Source organism: Silurus aristotelis (genome assembly GCF_946808225.1).
Source record: "Silurus aristotelis genome assembly, chromosome: 9".
Classification (NCBI taxonomy): Eukaryota; Metazoa; Chordata; class Actinopteri; order Siluriformes; family Siluridae; genus Silurus; species Silurus aristotelis.
Genome location: NC_139582.1, coordinates 7,496,772 through 7,516,360, shown reverse-complemented (window position 1 = coordinate 7,516,360; position 19,589 = coordinate 7,496,772). Strand labels below are relative to the sequence as shown.

Below are 19,589 nucleotides of genomic sequence, written 5' to 3'. Positions count from 1 at the left end.
TAAAAAAACTTACAGTTTTAAACAATAGCAGTGATGCTGGCAGTTATTAAGCAACTGAGATCATGCTCAGAGAAGATTGAGATAGTTTTTGTTTTATCACAGTATAAACCATTATCTTGGTAGGATCTTTTCAAGTCTGTATTTTATGCTGTCGATCCTAGCATTTTGTAACTAACACAAAATTAGGTTGAATATTACTATTGCTATAAAACATATTAGAAATAAATCATTCATATGTTCTTATGTATATATCATCTTCAGTATCTGTTTCAATGTTGTGAAGCAAGGTGTGAGGCAGGACTACACCTAGGATGGGATGTGGTCTTAGGAAGCCATCGAGCCATGAGGAAACCCACATGGACATGAGGTGAATATAAAAACCCTGGAGCTGTGTGGCAGCAATGCTACCCACTCAAAGAAATGTTCACCCATTAGCATTCACATTAAAGATAAGAAAAAATTATCCATATCATTTATAAATCCTGTCAGGCTCAATCCTTCTCGGCAGCTGTCAAGTATAACAATTACACATTAATTTATGGTTGATTTATAAGTATTATATACACATTCTCTTAGAAATCCTGTAAAATTACATTGTGTTAAATAATTGGCCTTCAATGACAATGCATTTAAAATGTTCCTGTCAGGTGACATCCTGTCAGGTCAGTTCATGTTGGCCAACTGGCTAGCATGTGGCGATTATGAATATTCATTAATATAAAAATAGATTTGCCAACATTTATGGATTGTTCAGGAAACTCCAATAACTTGTCTTGAATTGAATGAATGTTTTTTTTAGAGACTTTGCATTAGGTTGAAATACTAATAAAAATTAAATGAGAAGTTTGCACAAGGTAACACTTAAAGTATCATGTCCTTTTAAAATGCACATTAAAATACATTTAGAATTATAAAGTTTAAATACTATTTTGTATTATTATGTAGCCTATGTAGACATGAATTAGAGCATTATAAAAAGCAAATAATAATAACAATAATAATAATGATTTATTATTATTATAATTATAATAATAATTATAATAATAATAACAAAAAACTTACTGTAAAAAAAAAATCTCTGGGAAATTAGCAATCCTGAGTAAATCCTGTCTTATTAATCTTGTTGTATTGATAATAAATAGAATGTATAAATCCTGTCAGAAATCCAATCAGGTTAATGCAGCCTAGCTAGCTGAATACTAAAAGCAGGGAACAGTATTAACATTTATGTTTATAATTCATAATCCAGTCAGAAATACAGTCATGTTAGCACAGGCAACTTACTGACCAAGGCTAACAGTTAGGAATATCATAATTAAAAAATTGTCAGAACGTCTAACAAATTAGCACAGGCGATCTGACTACTGTATTAACATTTATATGTATCCTTTAAAACTATTATAAGATAATTAATATTTAAAAACATGACTTAGCCATCACTTGGACTGTGATCTGTTGACAGACGGTACTTGAGCCATATCCTAAATAATAGTGTTGCACAAGAAACACCGCATCATACTACAATACATCAGAGATTTTATATGCAATGCAAAATAAAAAAATTGAGTCATGTTGTTGCCCTTATGCTGAATTTGTTTGAGAATATCTTTGGATTCCAGTTTCTGTCATTGTTTCAGTTTTAAACCAGAGCAGAAGGTCATACTAAATGTTTCCCAGAATTGGGGAAATTTCTAAAGACAATTTATTATGTAAAAAACCTAATATAAGGACTTTGCACTTTTTGTTTCTTAGTTGCATGACAAGCTGCTCTTTTTAATCATTGCATTAAACGACAAAATGAGGTGAATATTATAACTATAAATATAAGTGATAACAGTATATATATAACGTTTATGATGTTTCATCATTTTAAATGTCATTATAAACTGTACTTTGTTGATTGTGATTCTGAAATTTCTCTGACTGTTGTCAATTAAAAAAAAGAAAGTTAAGCTGATCCAATGCTAAATATGACGTGCCTCTAAGGTGTTTAGTGCATTATCGCAAATAAAATTTGAAAAGAAGACAACCTCAAATGTGTCCGCTAGTAAAAAGAAAAATGAATGAAAATTAACTACACTTGATTATTCATTTAATTTAAAAGTTTGTTTTCAAAGAATGTGTTTGTACACAGTACAGTGTAAAATTACTGCATAAACTACATTTAATGCATCATTTAGCAAAGAGTTCCCATGAACATTTCAAAGGATGTAGTGTGATTTAGTTTTTTAAAAAAGGTATGAACACAAACAATGCATTTATGCCTAACCTTTGTATATGATTATATGATTTCTTATAAATTGTTGCAAAGCCACAACAATTGTGTTGGTTTTTCATGTGATTTCATTTAGAGGAGATGGATTTTCTCTCAAATATTTGACCTTATCATGGAATTCCCATTTGTCTTAAATGTTGGTTAGTTTTACAAGCATGTGACTTACACTTGTCCATGTAGTTATGTAACCCTAATGATTTTAGAGTAAGTAAGTAAGTAAGTAAGTAAGTAAGTAAGAAAGAAAGAAAGAAAGAAAGAAAGAAAGAAAGAAAGAAAGAAAGAAAGAAAGAAAGAAAGAAAGAAAGAAAGAAAGAAAGAAAGAAAGAAAGCTTTTACGTGTCACATATACTTTACAGCACAGTTAAAAAAAATATTCGTATACATACAATATTAGTATAGTTAGATTAGTTCTCTCCTGGCCATTCTAAGCATTCTGGATTGTTTTAATGCCATATTTCTATTAATTCTATTAATAAAAATATTAATTCTATTAACCATTATGTTAATTTATCTTCCGTAACCGTTTATCCTGATCGGTTTTGTGAGTATTCTGGTCTGCGTTGTGTTTTGCATCGCCGATCAACCTTTTGGAATGGGTTTGGAAAGCGAGAGGAAAACAAAGAACCCAGAGAAATTATATAAGCAGGACCTGAGTTTAGGAATCAAGCTAGCCAATGGATCTTTGATACTGCAATGTTATCCACTGCAATACCATGCTATCATGAACTGTAACAAATAAAGGCTTGCTGCAGATTTGTAAATAATGAAACCATTAAACTGAAACAGGCAGATTAGGCTTCTGAAACTGAAGATTACAGGCAAACCAGACATTTTAAAACTAAAGTTACTTCTCCACTTTGAATCCAATTCGAGGAAGTATGAGACACTTCCCAATTAAAGAGTCTGACTATGTATACTCCATGAACCTAGGGGGGAAAAAATCATAAATATACATATACAGTATAAATATATATATATATATATATATATATATATATATATATATATATATATATATATATATATATATATATTTATTTATTTATTTATATATGTGTGTGTGTGTGTGTGTGTGTGTGTGTGTGTGTGTGTGTGTGTGTGTATCTGTTCATATATTAGTTTGTGTGTGTGTGTAACTGTTAAAATGGGGTATCTGTCAGTTTTGCATACTAAAAGTATGTCTCAGCAGTTGAACCCGTATCATGAGCCAAGCAAAATATGATGAGTAGTGTAAAAACTGAATACTAAGAAGCTTCAAATACCGGGAATGCAGATGATTTTTAAGCAACTTGGATAAAAAAAAAAAAATGAAGCTAATTTACCCAGTAAAGATTTACAATAAAGTTTTGAAAAGTCCAAAAGTTTGCACCCCCATAGGGTTATAAATAAGGGGGATGGGGGAGAAGGGGGGAGTCAAATGTATCTCTATTTTAAGATATCTATAAAGACTAGAACTTCAAAAAGTGGGCGTATGCTGCAGTTCATTGCAGAATTAACAAAATAATATTCTATAAATACATTTTATCATGACACTCAGTCTCAGATATGAACCAGACATACCACAAAGAATATTGTAGGCAATGGGAGTCAGCATGCACACTTCTGAAGTGAAATATTTCATTTTTTATTTTCTTTTATTTCTGTTATTTGAGATAATGTAGAGACACTTGCAATGCACCTTAAATTGTTAAATATAGTCTTAATTGTTATGCATGGGGCATGCAAACCTTTGCACTGACCATCTATTTTAAGCATTACAAGCGTTCACATTCAACACTTTGGTATCTGTGTGGGGGGAAAAACCTCTATAGATGTCTCGATAAGATCATTTAGTATGATATATATATATATATATATATATATATATATATATATATATATATATATATATATAGAGAGAGAGAGAGAGAGAGAGAGAGAGAGAGAGAGAGAGAGAGAGAGAGAGAGAGAGAGAGAGAGAGAGAGAGAGAGAGAGAGAGTGAGTGGCACAAAAGTCCTCAAAGCAACATGATTTCTGTGTGATTAAATGTGTTCAATTCCCCTTGATTTTTGAGTGTTAGTAAATGATTAATTATCAGCATTTCCTTTTAACTAAGAATGTTCATATACAAGCATTAATTATTATATTTCTTATTGTACTGCCTTTGTTCCACCACAAATCCAGCTGCTTTAGCCACTGGAGCCACAGCTGTACAGCTGCGTATTTTGACTGAACCTGATGACATTTTGAATTTTCTGGTGTATTAATACACACTGTACATTTAACAGCCACCTCAGCATCTATTTTCCCCCTGTGTTATTTTAGGACAGTAATATAATTTACAGGTTTTACATATATATAGATGGTGTTCCAGAGACAGTGTAGATAAGTGATCATCTGGAAGGTGATAAGTGGTCATTTCTAGTCATTTCTTGCTATTAGTTTTGTGAGCTATGCTCTTTACTTTTTTTTTTTTATACCCCTTTTCCATGACAAGTAGAGGTTTCATTAGCATATACTGGACGAGGCATTATTAGCCTAAGTTTAGCGCCAAGCTTCCTACACAGCCTTTCCTCATCAGCTTGCAGGCATGTTGTGTGGCTCTTGCTTCATGGTCCCTGTTAGCTAGTGCAGGAATGGCGCAATCGTGGGAAGGCTGCATGCATCTTGCTTAAATGTGTATAGTCCTGACCACTAGTTTCAGCACATTGCCTCTGGGTGCTTGTACTTATAAGAACTTACAGAAGCAAAAGCAAAACTAGCTTTAATTTAGCTACAGGCCTGAAATGTTGACTTTAGCAGTAAACAAACTCACTATGGGTATTTGGATAAATGCTGAACATGGAATTCTATTTGATGGTAAATTAAGTGTATGAATTATTTTATGTCCAACATTTACTGTGCATAAGGAACAATTTTGATAATGTAGCCAATATTTTATATTTGTTATTGTTGAATTTAATAGAAACATACATTTTTTATTAAAAATTAGTAACCACAGTAATAAATACTATCATTGAATTTTGTTAAATAAAAAATGACTGTGGATATACTGTATGTATTTTGGTGGTGCATGGAAGATTTTTTTGAAAGATGTCATATCAACATACAGTACTGTATGTCTGATGCAGTTTTAAACAGTTTAAATGTGCCTGACTTATAGTATAGGCTAATATCTAGTCAACACAGTCCTCTGGTTTGCCAAATAAGACAAAGTTATTAACCAGGTTTCAGCAAAATTTCTAGCTAATTTTCAGCTATATCTGAAATAACTCACAAGACTTGAAACTGAAGCCTAAATAATTTGGCCACTGGAAAACATTTTCTTCTTTTTCTCAGTCGCTGCATAGAAAATAAGGTTACGGTACAGTGGTGCACATGCATTTTGGAAACCTTCCATAATTCCTTTTTCTCTTTCCCAAGCTTTGTATAATACCATATAGTGTTTATCAAAGTAAATTATTCTTTACACTGTCTTCATTTCTTTACACTGCAGCAGAAGTAAACAAGTTATTGTTGAAAGTTTTAACTGGTTATGAAAATGTGTTCTGTCAGTCGATTAGTTAAATAGGAAAATGTTGTACATATTCAAATAAAGCTCTTGAACTGATGGTGTTTGAGACACCTCACTTTAAATCATTCCACCCTCTTCTTATGCCTCTGCTCAAAAGACATGGAATTAACATTTAAGGCTGAAAATAGAGTGCGGGAAGATCGTGCGAGGTGTAAAAATTGTAACGGAATGAAAAGGGAAAGATAATGAATATGTAGGAAGTTCACTAGGAGGGAAGTAGCGTCATTTCAGTTAGTTCATTATAATAAATCCAGGTAAACATCAATGTCACAGAGGCTTAAATGTTAAACATACTATAAAGCTGGGTTTAATGTGTACGTGGAGAGAAAAAAACAAAAAAACAAAGAGAAAGAATCGAGAGAACTTTCACTTCTCTGTTTGAATGAACAGCTAAATAAAGACTCAAAAACGTTTTTGTTTTCTTTTTCAGCCAAAATGTCATGTCCTTTTACAGACATGGACATTGATTTATGTCTTTCACTGATACATTTAACTTCTGCTTTAGTAAACAGAACACATTTACTCTGATATATTACAGGAATGCACATGGAAATCATGATTTCTTATCATGATTACCTATTCTGAGGTTCCGACATATAAATCCGTGAGTAAAGAACTGTGGTACATTCAGCTTCTATAAAAAGAGCAGGATATTCTGACTATTACTACCAGTTTTACATTTATGGCTATTAAATGCCTTTAATGTCTGTTTTCAATGCAGCTATAATGCAGTGAACATACATGCAGATCTGCAGAAATAATGCAGTCTCTTCTGTGTATCAGGCAGAAAAGCAGAAGTTAGTGGGGGGTACTCTCTTTCAGGTTCACTTCTTGTTAGGCTGTATGTGAATGACTTGTGAGAGAGTTTGCATTGTAGCTTGGTCTGTGGAGCAATTGTGAAGCACGCAAACAAAATGTGTTAGCCTCTGAGCATATCTTTTGTTTTGTGCATGGCCAGGCAGGTTATGTGTTGCTTAAAGACAGTATTATGCTAGTGCTTAGCTTTTAATGCTTTCTGTACATTAAAAAACTATTTGATTCAATGTATTAGAAAGTACTGAATTGTTTTTTATCTTTACGGTTGTTCTTTATGCTACATCCAACTTGGCCTGCATGGGTGTACGACATCTGACATAAGATGTAATAGCAATATCAGCAGGAATTTTTGGCCTACAAGGCCTGATTATTGCAACATAAACAAACCGGATGTATTTCTGAGAATAAAAATTTGGCTAATCCTGAGCACAAGCTATTAGAGGATCATTACATTGCATTTAGAAATGTGATATACAACCGTTATACTAGTATTGTTCTGCTTATTCTAAATAACAGCACTGTTTATTATCTGTTTTAATATTAGCCATAAAGTATGTCCCTGTGAATATACATATTGACATTAAAATTACATTAATATAAACTTTTGATTTACCGCTCTTATAGAAAACATGATCATATTTCTGAAAAAATTCTGACTCAATTGAAAATTGAATCAGAATTTTTTCAGAAATATGATCATGTTTTCACAGTACTTTCTAATACAATTGAAAATTGAGTCAGGATTTTTTTAGAAATATGATCATGTTTTCTATAAGAGTGGTGAAATATATTCCCTTTATTTTTTAACTTGACCATTTGTAATGTAAAGCTATAAACCCAGTGATACTGAGCAGGACAAAGCGCCTAAAAAAACATAAAAGCATAACAAAGTCAAAGAGGTATTTGATCTTTTTCTGGCAAATCCCTCCTTCATAAACATCCTTTGATAACTTTACTAGTAAACTAATAAATGTATCAATTTGGACAATAAAACAAATGCTAATCTCCTGTCCATTTTCTGCTGTTTTATCTTCATGATGATGCATGGATTTTTTTTACTGTATCTAATGTAACACTAAACCTGCAACCTATATCTTGTACATTGAATTTGCTTGTGAACCTTTTGCAACAAAATAAATAGTATTTCTCATATTTCGGAAAGAAATCTAGAGGACCACGAACTGTCATTGAATTCTCGCATGAGAATAGTCTTTTTGATTGTGCTCGGAAGAACCTACACTTTAAATATCCTCCACCACCAAGAAACTTGAGGTTTTAGAAGAAAGGCCTATCGTGGTGACACTTTTTTTTCGTATGTGCCTTGTGTACTCTAGCCTGAGGTGTTGATGCACTAGTCACACATATGCCTTCAACCTGACCACATGAACTGCAGGTTTAGAATGCTTGCGATGTTGGAGTGTTTTTACCATTATTGTCAATGTATGTTTTCAAATAACGCAATCCACAACGGTTTTAATTATATCCTAAGGTTTTTATAGCTTTTAAAAATCGCCCCCTAACAAGCTGGAGTGGTCGAATAATTACACTTATAATAAATGTATGACTATCGTCTTACCATGTGTTGCACAATATATTATTTTTTTGTGTGCTGCCAGTCTGTTTCCTCTTAGCGGATTAGCTGTGTCATGCTTTCTCATCGCATAAAAGCGAAGAACTAATATAAAAATCAACTGCTGTTAAATGTTATAATGATTATAATTAAACTTTCCCTCAATGCGACTGTTCATCATTGTTTGTACACTTTACTGTTAAAGAGTGGAAATGACATTTACACTGACAAACATAATTTGTCCATATACAGTAAATACTTACGCATAGTCAGCCTGGTGATGACCAAGATCACATAGTTTAAGATGAAAACAGGAAACAGTGGTATATTGCAAAGGACATGTTGCACTCCTCCTGTTTAAGGATGAGGTATTCAGATTGCAGTTGCACCAGATTGATGTCCACATTCTGGTGTTGACACCAACTATTGTCATATGTCCACTTTACCAACTCAAGGGCTATTTAACCATTTTACACAGTTGTGTAAAAAAACAACTTGACTAGACTGAAAATAGCATAAGCTAGGAATGTTGATGGTTAATGTCATGTGGAAGTCTTTGTATACTATACAGACTGGATCTGTGTTTGTAATATTTTTTCCCTTTTCTTTAGTTATTTTTCCTACAAGTCAAATAGTATCTGATATCTTTTTTTGGCACAAGGTTGTCAAAATATTGAAAAGTTGCAATGTGACTGGCTCTCCATAATTCCATGTATATGGAATTCCCTGTGTCAAATGTGTCAAACAAATATGTCATGTTTGTGTCAAACAAACATTAAAATAAAATGACATTTTCAGACCAAGCCTGATATCTTCACACAATTGTGTCTTTATATGTTTTTTTGTAATTTTCTATTAGTTCTGAGTAAACCAGATAAGGTTCCATACCGGTTTGCCAGTGTAAATTGCTTTATATTTGTTAATTAAAAAAAAAAATTTAATTATTGACAAATTGTACTCAAATTGATAAAAAAAAAATCAAACAATATATATCCTAAGGAAGAGTCCATCCAACATAAACTTTACATACATTTCTACACTCTTTAAGTCTTCTATATAAACTTAGAAAAAACAGTTAGTTTGATTAACACAATAAAAATTGTATTAAAAAAGAAAGATTCCTCTATTTTTAGGAAATTTGTTATAACCATATTTCACACAGCTTACTTTTAGATAAACCCTGGGTATTGTTCTTGTTTTTTCAAAATCCTTAATATTTAGACCTGGCAACATATTGTAATATAAATCCTTTAAAATGATATTTTTGCTATATTTTAGCCTTAGGATGTCTTTTTGTCTCTTTTCCCTGAGAACGCAGGATTTTCTAGATCGTAAAGCGTTTCTCAGATCTCGGATGAAAATAAAAGTGCACCTGTTAGGAATGTGATGGCTTTTTGTTTGGAGTCAGTGAATGGACTGGCCACAATAGGCTTAGTTTCCTGTCTGTTAGTGCACAGAGGTTTTGGTGGCCTCCTTCTCTTTCATAATGACACAGAGTTGGCCTTAAACCGAGTGTATGGGGGACATCCAGTCCTTCTCACTTCTTTTTCCTAATTCCTCATTTTCTCCAACCGTGACCATTGCCACAAAAGATCCATAACAGCAACTATTTCTGGGAAAGTGAATCCTATTTTAATATTTGATATCAATCTCTCACATACACAAGCTCTCTCTTACACACACATATATGATTGTATATATAATTAAATCCTGAAACAACATAATCTACACCATATGCAGTTTTTGAGCATTTTCTAAGAAATGCAGGTGCTCGTCTTCAAACCTCTATAGTCCGTTGAAAGAATATTTAAAAAAGTGTTTTAACTTTGCAAAACCAACATACAGTAAATGAGGAATTTGCAGTCTCCAGTGAAACATAACGATGATGAAGCCCCAGATTCCTTGCTGTGGTTGCTGTAATATATGAAAGATAAAAGAATCTCAGTATATTTTGAACAAAAACAATATCATTAGTTACTGTATTAATGAACATTGCTTAATTTTTCTATGCTATTTAATCAGTGTACAGTAAAATCTCAGTACAATTCCTCTGTCAGTAAAAACTTATACAGCTTAGCAAACAAGCAGCTTTGTTATGGTTTTAGCAGGTGATGGGGAAAACGCAATTCTGTCATCCCCAATTGTTCTAAAAGCACCATAAATCTCCCTGAGTCCAGTAAAGCAAGACAAAACTCAAAGTGTAAATTTCCAACAACTATACATGTTGCATTTTCAAGCTGCATTTTCTTTTGCGGTATTCTTTTTAGAAACTTATCTCTGTGGCTTGTGTTTTTACCATAAGCCACATCAAAGGTATTTCATCGTCCATGCGAGCATGCATGTGTAAAACTTCTTGTTGTGGAATGGGAGGTTGACCTAAGCATGGCTGTGTGTTTTTATCTATAACAAAGCACACTTCCTGTAAGGCCCATTACTTCCTGTAATGGCCAGTATAAGTGGTCACATCTGCTCTAACAGACAACCAAACCAGAAAAAAATAATGTATTGTTTGAGTCTTTTTTCATACTTTCATTTCGGGACTAAAAGATGCAAGCCCAATTTAGAAAATCTAGTGGCGCTGTGTGAGGTGTTAATGTGTGAATGCAATGATTTTCAAAACTCATCAACCCCTATTTTATTCCCAATAGAACATAAAACATATTAAATGTTTAAACTGAGGAAATGTACCATTTTAAGGAAAAAAAATAAGGTCATTTTGAATTTGATGACCACAGCATTCTTTTTGTTAAGTTGGGATGGGGCAACAAAAGTCTAGAAAAGTGTCACCAAAAAGAAACAGCTGGAGAAACATTTTAACTAACTGGGTTAATTGGTTACAGGTCAGTAGCATGACTGTGATATATGTGGCAAATTATTATTTTATTATTATTTCAGAAGAACTTTTCTCAACATAATCAGAAATCAACATTGAATGCTTGTGATCTTTTGGCCCACCAGAAGCACTGAGTATAATTATGTATGATTCTGTAATGGAAATCACTACATGGGCTCTGAAACACCTCCAGAAATCATTGTCTGTGAACATAGTAGTCCAGATTTTTCAACATTTTAAAACATTTGGTGCATCATGAAATAAAATAAAATATATGACAAAGAAGACCCAGGACTGCTGAGCAGCTAGAATCCTGTATCAGACACAAATAGAACAAACTTCCTCTCCTAAAACATCAGCAACTGATCAGCAACTTGTTTCCTTGGTTCCCAGATGTACTGTATACAGAGTCTAGTTAAAAGGAGAAGGGATGCTACACAGTGGTCAACACATCCCTGTCCCAACCTTTTCTGTTTCTGTGATTGTAGTTTTATGTTGTTTTATGTAGCATCAGTGTTCTGGAGGAACATTGTTTCATTTCACTGTGTACTGTGTCAGCTATATATGGTTGAAATGACAATAAAACGCTTCTTGACTTGACTTGATTTTAAAGATCAATATATGATACTCCAAACTGGTGAAACCCTCAAAGTGCTATTCATCCAGCTATGTAGCTCACAGTTCTCCAAACTTTCTAGCTCTATTTAAAATTTTACTGTTCCATAGTACTGTATGTCTTTTCCTCCTTCATTTATTCATTTAACACTTTATCTTTGTATTCATCTTGTGGAGCCAGAGTATTTCCCAGAAACAGTTTTCTTCCTGTGCCAATGTGGTTTTCTTTGGGGTTCTACCTGTTAAAATCTAAACTTGGTTTGAATGTGTATAAATACTGTATACTGTATGTACCTGCAATGAATTGTTGTCCTCTATTGCTGTATTCTAGACTTATGTTCAGACTGGGATTCAGAACAACTTTAACCAAATGAAAAAATGATAGCTAGATAGTTTAAAGAACTGTGATGCACATAGTTGGATAAATAGCACTTTGAGGGTTTCACCAGTTTGGAATGAATGAATGAATAAATGAATTAATTAATTAATTAATGAATGAATGAATATAGTCACAATAACCTATAGTCATTATTGTCAAAATAGCTGGCAACAAAACTGACTACACCCTAAGTAAACATGTCAAAACTGTGTACAAAATGTCAATATTTTGTGTAAGCACAATTGTTATCCAGCACTGCAATACTCTTTCTGTGCATTTAATTCACCAGAGCTGCATTGGTTGTTGCTGGGATCCTTTTCCACTCTTCACAGAACTGCTGGATATTAGACACATGGTGCTGCTCCACATTCTGCTTGAGGATGCCTCACAGGTGCTCAAAAAAGTTTAGGTCTGGAGACATACTTGGCCACTTCATCACCTTCACCTTCAGCTTCCTTAGCAAGGCTGTTGTCATCTTGGCGGTGTGTTTTGGGTCGCTATTATGTTGTAAAACTGCTGTTCAGCCCAGTTTCTGAAGGGAGAACATCATGTTCTACTTTAGAATGTAACAGTACATATTGGAATCCATGTTTCCACTCAATGAACCGCAGCTTACCAGTACCAGCAGCACTTATGCAGACCAAGACCACCATAATGCTTGACTGTAGCCAAGACAAAATTTTCTTGGTACTCATCACACATGCTGGACATCATCTGAGCCATTTATCTTAGTCTCATCAGATCACAGGACATGGTTTCAGTAATTCCTTCTGGGATGATGACCATGTAAACCGATTTGTTGCAGTGTATTGCGTATAGTCTGAGCACTGACAAGCGGACCTTCCGCTTCTGCAACCTCTTAAGCAATGAATGCATCTGTTTTTTTAAGCCAGCTTCTGCACCTGACACACAGCATGAGGACTCAAATTCTTTGATGGTCGCCCATGACCTTGTCACCAGGTCACCACTGTTCCTTCCTTGGACCATTTTGATAGATACTGACCACTGCAGACCCGAAACATCCCAAAAGAGCTGCAGTTTCGAAGATGCTCTGGCCCAGTCGTCTAGCCATCACAATTTGGCCCTTGTCACACTCGCACAAATCCTTACCCTCGTCTATTTTTCCTGTTTCTAACACATCAGCTATGATGTCATCAGCTTAAATTTTCACTTGCTGCCTAATATATCCCACCTACTAACAGGTGCTATCATGAAGAGATAATCAGTGTTTTTCAATCACAGGTCATAATGTTATGCCTGGTTGGTGTATATCTGTAATATGTGTATATATGTAATCCACTTGACAAATGCCAGAGTTGGTCCAGGCCTGGAGTAGCCCCAAAGATTTCTAGACCCAGATTTGATTTATGATGAAGATGCTCTAATAAATATCTTGAAAACCTATATATGTAAATCCTCTTTGCATAAACTCCTTTTAAAACTGTTTTGGACAATTAAGTGATTTTCTTTTTTTTTTTTATCAGACTTGGGTCAAAGATGGCAGATGTTGATCAAATTGATGCAGTGGTTTAAAAGCAGGTAAAACGTTTACTTGTATACAGGTTAATTTAATGTTCATGTCCCATGTAAAGATATAAGTGTGGCAGTGCAATCTTAATAAAAATATGAATAGTACATCCATTTCAGATTCATGCTATTAGTAATCAGATTCCGTCATGTAACCAATGTCACCTCCCACATAAACAGGCTAATATTAAATATAGATAATCTACAGTGTAATGCCAATGCATATCTTTCTTTAAAGTAAAGGAAAAATCTTTTTATGTTTTACAAAATTAAAACTAAAATTTGGTAAAAGGATTAAAGTTTTGACTGTTTAAAGAGGCTTAGACTTTAGGACAAGCTAAGATGGGTGCTTCTGAAAATACTCCTGAGGAATGAGTAAAGACTCTCATGTCCTACACTACATGCTGTGTATATGTTGACTGACAACCACAGCACACACACATTCATACACTGGCATGTATTCACATCCCATGATGGTACTGTTAGCTTTGCGGTTCTATTGCTCCAAAAAAGGTTCCTCTTTCTATATGTGCATTGCATAAGTCATGCCAGTATGACTCAAAAACTGTTTTGTTCATCTGTAGCATGGAAGATATTAACCCTATCCTTTACTCTTTCTATAACCAAGGAAAATGAGGACAAAGGTAGGCTACTGATTCAGGATTAAAATGAACAGTTTCCACTGTAAGTTACTGTGTGAGACTGCACTGAGCTGAGCTTGTCAAGAATTCCTACACAGTTCCAATGTTATATATACACATATACACAGCTTAAACAGGAACACTCTACATGAATCCCTATTCATGCAATTATCCAATCTGCCAGTCATGTGGCCCACAATACATAGCATCATTCAGACACAGGTCATAAGCTTCAATTAATGTCTACTTTAAACTTTGGAAGCAAAGGTGATTTCAGTAACTTTGCCAAATTGAGAGAGAGACCAAATGTATATCGTTAACACTGACATGAAAGCTACATTAAATTAACTAACAACTCTTTACAACCATTGTGAGCAGAAAAGCACATCAAAACATACATGTTGACTCTTCAGACTGATTAACTTCAACAGCAATCTGCATCTACAAGTGCTCATCTGCAGTGAGCACATGATCCAGTTGACAAGTAAATACTAGAAAAGCATCACCTTAGGAAGGAATCCCATGCATCTATTAATAAAATTGTTATAAGCCTTTTGCTTTGTTTTTTGCTTCTTTAATCAAGATTCCACAAGGTTGCATCTGTTTGTACTTCTGTGGGAAGCCTAAAAGATTGCATATAATCCTACAGCACAGCTTCACTGCAGATTCTAAATAGATAAGATAAGATAACATTTGCAGGAAGCAAGGAGCTGCTAATTATCCAAAGAACCCATGTAGAATCTAGGGCTGGGTTGAATTAGTGATTGTACAAGTCAAAACATGTTTTGCAATGTATATACAAAATTGTTTGCAAATTCTCAATACACAATCATCTTGTTTCTGTCACTTATGTCATCTATGGGTCACTAGCACTACAGGTTTCTTTCAAGATTTTCTTAATCTGGCAAATCAATTTCTGAAATCTAGCATCACGTAATAAAAATATTTCTATTCATTGGTTTATGTTTTTCACACAAGTGAGACATCTTGTGGCCAAGTCAAACGGGAGGAATATACATGAGCCATTTTACCATAAAAGCTTCTTTTCAGTCGACTTTCAGCATTTTCTTTGGTTTAGACTTTATTGCTCAAGCTACAAAGAAGTGTTTTCTTTTAAAATAGATATCGAGTGTACCTACCATTACCAATGTGATTTATATATTTTACTTAATTGCTTGCTCTTTTATTTATTTATTTATTTATTTATTTATTTATTTATTTATTTATTTATTTATTTATATTTGGGTCCATTTTGATGTGTATTTCTGTTACTCCTATTTCCAATGGATTTAAAGAAATATTTAAACACCAGATGACAGAGTAAACTTGATCCAATGAGTGATGGGTTCAAGATAAATCTAAGCTCAATATATAGTGTCTCATATGAGAAAAACAATATTAACTAAATCTTTTTTGGTAAACGGACAGTAAAAAAAAGTCTTCTTAATAGCATGCACACAGTCATTCAGTAATTGAAATTTTAAAACCTTTCTTTTATTTTAACATGATATTTCAATTAATAAATTATTATTTTATTTTAATTGAAACCAGAAGCTCAGTGCTTTATCATATGTGATCTAAATATAACATTGGAACTATGTAGGAATTCTTGACAAGCTCAGCTCAGTGCAGTCTCACACAGAAACTTACAGTGGAAAATGTTCATTTAAATCCTTAATCAGTAACCTACCTTTGTCCTTATCTCTTTTTCCTTCCAAATAAATTTTTATTTGCATGAACTTTTTCATGACAGCTTGTAGACTTTTAATAATGAATAAAAGAAAAGACCATAAATACTTTTGGGAGGTTGGGGGAGGGTGCGGATAAAGACTCTAGTCTACATGCATGCAAGAATATTGTAAACTATTAATTTAAGTAGATAACAACTTGATGGCTCGCTGCTCTCACTTACTAATCCTATCCTATCCACCTCCTGCTTCACCATCTCCACACCATCCAACCTTCTCTCTCTATCATTTTCCTTGTTCATCAGCTGCTCAAAATAGTCCTTTCATCTTCTCAACACACTCTCCTCACATTTCCATCTCCATCCTTTATTGCTCTAACTTGCAGCACATCCCTCCCAGCTCAGCACCACCTAAGTAATTACATCTCATCAATTACACAGGCCTACATAGAGGTTTTTGTTCCGTGACTGTGGCTTTTGCACCCCCTCTTGGAAGGAATGAAAACTGTTCCAGACATACTGCATGGTTCAGTAATACTTATACAAAAATATATTTTTATTACACTTACGCATTTATTAAAAATATACAGTGGTAGGCTGTGCATTTGGTACCTGGCCCTTCAGTGGGGACTTACCCGACTTAATCCACCTCTTAATACCACCACTATCACGTCGCAATTATAGAAATCATCAATACTATACAAAAAACGCAATATAACAACACGTGGCATTACATAGAGAGGGGCATTTTACATATGGATGGTGAATACCATTTTACTAAAGCAAAAAACCCAGTTAAGACAACTCCAAACCTTTACACTACAACCGCAACTGTGCCACCTACATCATCTGGAGACAGAGTACATGTGTGTGAATGAGAGGGAGGGTAGTCTGTCTTACCACCTACATCATCTGGAGCAGTTCAGAACTGTCTTAGGTCTTCTTTGTCGCATCTTCCTCTTTATTCTTCTTATTTCGGCTGCTCCCATTAGGGGTCGCCACAGCAGATCACCGTCTCCATACCACCCTGTCCTCTACATCTGCCTCTTTTACACCAACTACCTGCATGTCTTCCCTCACCACATCCATGAACCTCCTTCTTGGCCTTCCTCCTTTCCTCCTACCTGGTGGCTCCATCTTCAGCATTTTTCTACCAATATAATTCATGTCCCTTCTCTGCACATGTCCAAACCATCTCAATCTCGCCTCCCTCACCTTGTCACCAAAACATCCTACATGTGCTGTCCCTCTAATAAACTCATTTCTAATCTTGTCCATCCTCGTCACTCCCAACGAAAACCTTAACATCTTCAGCTCTGCTACCTCCAGCTCCACCTCCTGTCTTTTACTCAATGCCACTGTCTCTAATCCATACAACATCTCAGGTCTCACCACAGTCCTATAAACTTTCCCTTTCATTCTTGCAGATACCCTACTATCACAAATCACTCCTGTCACTCTTCTCCACCCACTCCACCCTGCCTGCACTCTTTTCTTCCCTTCCCTAACACACTTTCCATTACTTTGCACTGTTGACCCCAGGTACCTTAACTCCTCCACCTTTTCCACCTCTTCTCCCTGCAACCGCAGAACTCCACTACCCTCCCTCTTATTCACACACATGTTCTCTGTCTTACTCCTACTGACTTTCATTCCCCTTCTCTCCAGCGCATATCTTCACCACTCCAGGCTCTTATCATCCTCTTCATGATGCGCCAAATGTTTTCTATTAGTGAAAGATCTGGACTGCAGGCTGGCCATTTCAGTACCCGGATCCTTCTTCTACGCAGCCATGATGTTGTAATTAATGCAGTATTGGGTCTGGCTTTGTCATGTTGGAAAATTCAAGGTCTTCCCTGAAAGAGACGACGTCTGGATGGGAGCACATGTTGTTCTAGAACTTATATATACCTTTCAGCATTGATGGTGCCTTTCCAGATGTGTAAGCTGCCCATGCCACATGCACTCATGCAACTCCATACCATCAGAGATGCAGGCTTCTGAACTGACAATGTTTTCTGGAAGTATTCCTGAGTCCATGTTGTGATTTCCATTACAGTAGCATTCCGGTATGTGATGCAGTGCCGCCTAAGGGCCTGAAGATCACGGGCATCCAGTATGGTTTTCCGACCTTGACCCTTACGCACAGAGATTGTTTCAGATTCTCTGAATCTTTGGATGATATTATGCACTGTAGATGATGATAACTTCAAACTCTTTGCAATTTTTCTCTGAGAAACTCCTTTCTGATATTGCTCCACTATTTTTCACAGCAGCATTGGGGGAATTGGTGATCCTCTGTCCATCTTGACTTCTGAGAGACACTGCCACTCTGAGAGGCTCTTTTTATATCCAAACATGTTGCCAATTGACCTAATAATTTGCAAATTGGTCCTCCAGCTGTTCCTTATATGTACATTTAACTTTTCCAGCCTCTTATTGCTACCTGTCCCAACTTTTTTGGAATGTGTAGCTCTCATGAAATCCAAAATGAGCCAATATTTGGCATGACATTTCAAAATGTCTCACTTTCAACATTTGATATTTTATCTATATTCTATTGTGAATAAAATATACGTTTATAAGATTTGTAAATTATTGCATTCCTTTTTTATTCACAATTTGTACAGTGTCCCAACTTTTTTGGAATTGGGTTTGTAAATAAAATACAACCTACTCACCAGAGATTCATACTCATAATTTGCACCGCTCCTCAGAGGCTGTAAGCATGTGTTACCACTAGTAGTCACTGGTCTGGAAGCGGCAAACAAAATATTTCCCGGGCCGAGACAAGCTTTGGGGTTGGCCGACCTCTCCTCATGATGTTTAGCTTTTCTTTATCTTTTCTTTATTTTTAAGTATGTCTGAGACCAAATCAATTTCCCTTTCTTTGTCAGCCATTGTGAGTGTAAAAAAGTCTAACGCAGATGTATTAATGTGTGCAGAGTGCTACAGACATGTTTTGCTAGTCGAACTTTGCTGTAACCCTTTCCCTCTGACCAACCAATCAGAGGATGGAAAAATGCTGACCCTATTTTGGGCCAGCTAGCTGCCCTGTGAGGCGAATTTGCCCATTGCTAATATAGTCTAAGGTACAACGGCCTTAGACTATATTCTTAGACTGATTCTAAAGGCCCTGGGCAGATTAGATTGACATGGCAGCACATAGAGGCTAAAATCTGATTGGACAAAAAATCTAACATACACATACACGTACTGGAAGCAGTGCAGTTAAGAGAAATGCTACAAAATGAAGAGAATAAACTGGGAAAAAATTAATAAAATTTCATGAAACAAATATTAGAATTTGGGTTGTAAATGTAGGTCAGTGCTTCTGATAGTGTTTAGGCAACTGACAACTCATCACTGGAAATATATTTATACATTTATTAATACCTTTACAAAAGAACATATTGAAATTGATTAACAGCTTTATTCATAACATTAACTTCATAACTCACTTTGTCAGAAGATAAAATTTGTGAAATAGAGTGCATGGATTCATACCAAAGATTTTTGAAGATGTTAAAATTTAATTAGATATATTCAGAAATGTATAAAATTGTACTCATGAGAATTATGTATTCGAGTTTCTCCATGTGCACACAATCTTTGTTTTGTTCTGATATCCAAAAAGACTTACATACACATTCTGCAACTACTCAAAAACAATATTTTAGGTCACATTGTTT

The 19,589-nt window shown here is 34.8% G+C and overlaps 2 long non-coding RNA genes across 2 annotated transcripts in view; one reads left to right on the top strand and one right to left on the bottom strand.

The window, feature by feature from the left end:
* Positions 1 to 17,203, bottom strand: part of LOC310730867 — a 402,048-nt gene extending 384,845 nt beyond the window's left edge. Inside the window, exon 1 of the long non-coding RNA XR_014534988.1 lies at positions 17,192 to 17,203. This is a non-coding gene — a long non-coding RNA (uncharacterized lncRNA). The remainder of the gene's footprint in view (positions 1 to 17,191) is intronic.
* Positions 262 to 15,049, top strand: LOC310730726. Its single transcript, XR_014534931.1, has 2 exons — positions 262 to 367; positions 12,332 to 15,049. It is a non-coding gene; the product is annotated as an uncharacterized lncRNA (long non-coding RNA).
* Positions 17,204 to 19,589: the final 2,386 nt, after the last annotated feature.